General features: G+C 38.9%; 1 non-coding gene across 1 annotated transcript; it reads left to right on the top strand.

Annotated features, from left to right (window-relative positions):
- The first annotated feature begins 885 nt into the window (after positions 1-885).
- LOC133312288 (small nucleolar RNA R71) lies at positions 886-992 on the top strand. Its single transcript, XR_009751659.1, has one exon. It is a non-coding gene; the product is annotated as a small nucleolar RNA R71 (small nucleolar RNA).
- The last annotated feature ends 5273 nt before the right edge of the window (positions 993-6265 follow it).

Here is a 6265-nt window from a genome sequence, read left to right on the forward strand (position 1 = left end):
TTCTTTTTATTTTCCACCTTCTTTTTCCCTGGTTGAAGTACCAACCCACTTCTTGTCATAATTGCTTTACAGTGCTCCTTAGGATTCACCAGTGTATCACTTGGAAATTTCCCTTGTGGTCTCTCTGATATCTGTCTTGATAATTGACCAATCTGGGTCTCCAAATTTCTGATTGATGCTTCCTGATTTCTAAAAGAAGTTCTGGTCTCCTGCATAAATGCAGTTGTCTCTTCCCTGAATGAAGTAGAACCCTGAATATAATCCTGAGTTGTCTTAGATAACTGAGCAAACGCTTTCTCCCATGCAGCAGGATCACTTGACTGCTCCTTCATATGTGGTGGTGGAGGATGTAATGGTGGATTCAATTGGTGGTTGGAACTATAGCTGAATCCCGGGTGTTGATTCTTGTTTTTCCATGGTGGCATATAAACATTCTTTCCCTGATTGTTGTAGTTCCTTTGATTATTCTGATCATACCACACTCCATTCACCTCTGCTTGTTCTGATGATCCCCCATAATCACACTCCTCTGTCACATGGCCCTTACCACAGATAGCACATACACTCTTTGTTTCCACAGAAGCTACCTTTTGTGAAGAGAGTTGCTTAATAAGGGTATCTAATTGTTGCTGCTGTTGTCTCTGTGTCTGCATCAGTTGATCATTCCTTGCCAACAAAGCATCATACCCATCCAACCTGATAATTCCTGTCCTTCTGTCAGCCACTGGAGCATTATCAAATTCTTGAGATGCTAATGACTCAAAGATATCCAAGGCTTCTTGAGGGGTCTTGGTAGTCAATGATCCACCAGCAGTGGCATGCACCAAGGTTCTAGTGTTAGTGGTCATTCCTTGCAGGAAGATTGCTGCTTGTTGCCATGCCTCAATTCCATGCTGTGGACATTTCCTCAACAAAGTCTTGAATCTCTCCCAAGCCTCATAAATAGATTCTGACTCTTTCTGCTTAAAGCTTGTAATTTCATCCTTCAACTTGGCCCTCTTGGATGCTGAGAAAAACCTTTGCAAGAACTTGGTTTGCAAATCATCCCAAGTTGTTATACTTCCTTGTGGCAATGATTGCAGCCATCTCCTTGCATCATCCGTCAGTGAATGAGTGAATAGTCTCAACAGAATTGCATCTCTTGTGACACCGTTTATCTTCACAGTATCACTCAACAATAGGAAGTTCTCTATGTGCAAGTAAGGGTCCTCCGCACTGGTTCCAGCAAACTGATCCTTCTGCACCAAATGTATCAAAGCAGGCTTCAATTCAAAGTTGTTGGGCTCCACTGTTGGGCGCACAACACTCCCAATTGGAGGAACCATTGCAGGAGTCATGTACTCTCCCAGTGTCCTCTGTGGTGGTGGTGGTCTGTGATTCTCTGCCATTATATCTTCCTGATTAACCGTACTTGATTCACCAATTTCTTGCAACTGCCTCCTTTGCCTGGCTGCCCTTTTGTGCTTCCTCAATGTCCTTTCTAATTCTGGATCATACAACAACAAATTTGGATCAAGTGTACCTCGCATGTACCAGAATCAAAATTGACCAGAATTTTAACATAAACTAAATTACTGAAAATAAAAGGATTCAATCTCAGAATTCTATAGTATCAGTTAGTGTTGAAAAACAAACTCCCCGGCAACGGCGCCAAAAACTTGTTGCGGATCTAGCAAGTGCACTAGTCGTACAAGTAATAAAATGATGAGTAAAGATCGTTCCCACGAGGAATTGTGTTCAAACACCAATATACCATAGAAAACTAATTTGAATCAAATAAGAGTTTGTAAAAATCATGAATAATTTGTCACCAGAAAATTGATTTTGATTAAATTGACACAAGTAAATATGGATTAGGAATTAATAAAAACAACAAGTAGTCAGAAAACAACTTTCCTCCATGATAAACCATATAGGAATTGATCATATGATGAATTCCTTTCCATGTGGTGTTAATCAACCTTTTACTTATCATCAAGATGTAATCCCTTACTACCCTGATAGAAACATTAATCAGAAACCCCAATCCCTTGGTGATTTCTTTCTTAATACATGCATGAAATACTAAGGTTTTAAGATTACATCAGAACTCTAGCATCAATCCCTTGAGTACTAGAATTCTGATGTTGAGATTATCAAATACAGAAGTCATATAAACATCCCTGTTCTATACTACTTCATTGATAGAAATAATTAACTCAGAAAATCTCAAATCAGCACATGAAAAATACTTCATCATATTAATCAAATCAACATAATATTATCATGGAGTTCCATTGCATTCAGACTACAAAGACTCTACTCAGACATGACTAAGGAATAAATAAGAGAAGAAGAAGCAAACTTCATTTCCATGTTGAAAGTCTTCAATCTCCAAACTATTACAAGGAAATCCTAATACAAAAACTAAAAGAATTTAGAGAGAAGTCAGACTAAGTTTAAGAGAGAGAGAGAGTTCAGATCCCCCAAGATTTTTTTCCTCTAAGTGTCAAGGCTTTGCCTTATATAGTGTTACAATTAAAAACAGAAAACTGATGTGGGCGCTAAAACGTCCATAAGTGGCCGTTTTAGCGTCCATGCTTTACGTATGCTCAACTGCTTTTAACTGATTTCAACGCTAAAACGTTAAGGAATGACCATTTTAGCGTCCAAACTTGGTGAATGCTCAACTAACTTTAACTGACTCCAACGCTAAAACGTTTGATTTGGACGTTTTAGCGGTGAAGACCAGAATCTTTTTCCACTTTAGGGCGCTAAAACGCATATTGCAGGCCGTTTTAGCGTCCAAGACCAGCAATTTTCCATCTTCTTAGTGTAGCAGCGCGCTAAAACGCTCTGTGTGGACGTTTTAGCGCTCATCATCAGCAAGTTTTGGCCTCTTCCTGTAACATGGCGCTAAAACGCTCAGTTTGGACGTTTTAGCGCTCAACACTTAGGCAATTTTTCTCCTCTTGAGCTCCAGAATCTTCTTCTTTCTCCAGTTGTCTTTGAAGCTTGCTTTTCCTACAAGAATCATACAAATTTCCAATAAAGCTCTTGAACTTGTAATTGAGGACATCTTAGGACATTAACCTTGTTTTTCATCATTTAATCACACAATTTGATCCTAATTCCCTTCTAAAAACCATGATGAACTAAGGATTCATCATTCGTTAGGATGAAACAACATGTCCATTAGGATGAAACAACACATCGTTTAGGATGAAAAGATACATCAGTTTGTCGACGAAAAGTATAACACCTCACGATTTTAAATCAAGTAATTAAAATATTAAGTGAGCAATCAAGTGATGGATTAGTGAAAATCCTAAAGATTTGGCCAAAATACAAAGAAAGGGCAAAACGGTAATTAGCCAACACGCAACCCTAGGAAGATAAAAATTGAGTAGAAGGTCTCATATGGTAAAAATAACCCTGGAAATGGGTTCAGAACGAAAAATTGAGTGGATGGGCAAGTTTCAGAAAAATCAGTGAATAGTGTTTTCGCGGGTAAAAATATCGCGTTACGATTGCACCGTAAAACGTGCCAGTTGAATTTTGAGCTCTAGGTTTCAAATATGAGTTAAAAATGGTCTAATGAGAGGAAATATGATTTCTTATAATATTCGATGAAATTAAGACAGTTTGGGGAAGCGTGCCAATGGCGCGCGTAATAGCTTAAAACAGTGTTTTCTCCGAACGAATGGAGGACTCTTAATTCATCTGATCAAGCCTAATTAAAGGGGAATAGTTAATGTTAAAAATTTGAGTTTCTAAATAGGTTGTGAATTTACGGACGTTTAGTGGAATCGGAGGAAAATTCGGATTAGTTTTAAATCGCGTGAGGTGACGGTGGGACCCACCCCACTTAAGTGACTTAAGCCACATGTGCTTGGCACTATTCATGCATCACTTTCCTCCCTTCTTCTTCATGAAACCCGCAGCCCCCTCCCCCAAAAACCCCATTTGCATTCAAATTTTCTTTTCACCATAACTTGATCATTTCTTAACCAAATCAAGTGATTTTTGTGTTGAAATTTGTTGGAAACAACCTTCTAAACACATTGGTACCACTCTTGAGCCTTGAAACCGTGTATTTGGGGAGATATTGGCCATTTACAGCCACGAAATTTTGGAGAAAAAATGGTTGTCCATGGAGCTTTTTGATCTTCCATTGCTTGGAGGAGTCTTGGGTTAGCTTCTAGCCTTTGTTGTGAGTATGTTTCCATCCCATTTACATGGTTTAATTGTGATTGAATTTTTGGAAACCTAAAGCTTGATTTGATGATGTGTTGTGTTAGAGAGCTCAATTTGAAAATGTGTATTAGATGATAATGTGTTAGAATGATGTATTAAAGCTAGAAATGCGATGAAATTTATTGATGAAAAATGTGAATTTTTAACTTAGAAAATTTTGAGGTTGTCATGACTTTGAGTTTTGAAAATGTGTTAGGATTGGATTGATGAGTTTTTGTATGATTGTATGTTGATATAATAGGATTGTATGAGGTGTGGAATGATTAAAGTTGTATGGAAATTCCTTGGAATGCCATAGGGTAAAATTCGATTCTTTTAAGAAAGATTGAAGAATTGATGTTGAAAAATGATTTGGATGATGATTTGAGTAGTTATATGGTGCTTAGATGGGTTGTGTTGTGCTTGGAGAGTGTTTGAATCAATGGAAAAGAATGAATTGTGTTAGAGACCTAAATGAGCCCAGAATGAAATATTTCGCAAAACGATGCGTAAATGTCGAAAAACGGAAAAACGACGATTGAACTAGCCTCAAAACAACCTAAGGGAGTGTTATAAAATGAGAAAGAAAATTTAGGAAAATAAATCTCAAATTTACACCTACATGGCCGAACCTCCAAGGGGAAAAGGGGTGATTTGGCGATTTTCGCGTTTTGATGTAATTCGACGCGAAAATGATGAACCGGCACTTGAACTGGCCTATTGACAACCTAATGAGACGTAACAAAATGAGAAAGAAAATTTAGAAAAATAAATCTCACATTTACACTACAATGGCCGAACCATCAAGGGAGGATGGGGAGGATTTTTGTGATTTTGTGTTTTGATACTATTTGACGAGTACTGATGGATGTACGTTATTGTATAGGTTGCCGTACGTCGACCTGAATCCCGAATCTTGAATCAGTGAGTTGCCCTTGGTCTGGGACCAAGTGGATTGAGGTAAGAAATTGGTTCATTGCATGTGTAATTATAAATTAACATGTATGGGTTGAACTGAGAGTGATTGGGAATGTCCTCTGTGTAGGCATTCCGCTGTGTACCGAGTTGAGGGATAAGCTGCTGCGGAGCTTGTGGAAACACGAATTAAGGTAACCTCTTGGTACTGGGGCTTGTTCCCCTTTTCTGTTCCACCTTGCCAGTTGATGGCAACGGTAGGAAGTGTATATGAATAGTATAGAACACATGAGCATGCATGCATTATTGCTATGGGTACTTATGTACCGAGTCTCTGGCCAGTAGACAGTTTTTATTAGCCTTCGGGCATTTTCGGACTTCCGCTGGATAGGTCTCCAGGAGGGAGTTCCAGTTGACTGCGGTCATGGTGTGTGATCCGGGTAGGAGCACACTAGGAATGTCTTTGGCGTTTTGGTTGGTTTGGGCATCATGGTTGTGGTTTCTGTGAACACACCTTGGATGATACCCATAGGCTTATATATGCCGAGGGCGTACGTGGAATTGGGGTTACCATCCCGTATCGTCGTATTTTGTTTTCTTTATATTCCCCCTTCTCTAAATCCCATGCTATATCCCGTTTTCAAAGTGGTTGTTGTATTCTATTGATATGCATCGAAGTGAACCATTGGGTGGAGTTTTCTCCAGAACCTCTTGGTTACTGAGATATATTCGTATATCTCACCCCGTCTCGGGGCATTTATTTCAGGAGGTAGCAGTGGAGCAGGAGCCTCGGGCAAGAGGCCCGCAGAGTGAGCGGTGGAGCGCTTCTTATTTTGCATTTTGTTGGCCGTGTGGCCTAGGCTAGACTTAGGGCATGAACATGTCATTTGTATTTATTAGTAGCTTCATTAGCATCTTGTTCATGCCATTTTGCCTAAGTCTAGTAGTGATGTATTTGGTTATGTTGTCTTTTAATTAAGTCGAAATTTTAGAAGAATGTAATTTGAAGTTTTAGTTTCAAGTTGTAATTTGTAAAGCCATATTGTAATAGTATTGATGCATGTCTAATTATGATGGAAGGGCCTTAGGCCTATTTTAGGTTATGATAATATGTATGATGGAAATATGCATGAAA

This window comes from Gastrolobium bilobum, unplaced genomic scaffold (assembly GCF_033153095.1).
Source record: "Gastrolobium bilobum isolate Gb01-03AN ecotype WA unplaced genomic scaffold, APGP_CSIRO_Gbil_v1 utg184098, whole genome shotgun sequence".
Taxonomy (NCBI): Eukaryota; Viridiplantae; Streptophyta; class Magnoliopsida; order Fabales; family Fabaceae; genus Gastrolobium; species Gastrolobium bilobum.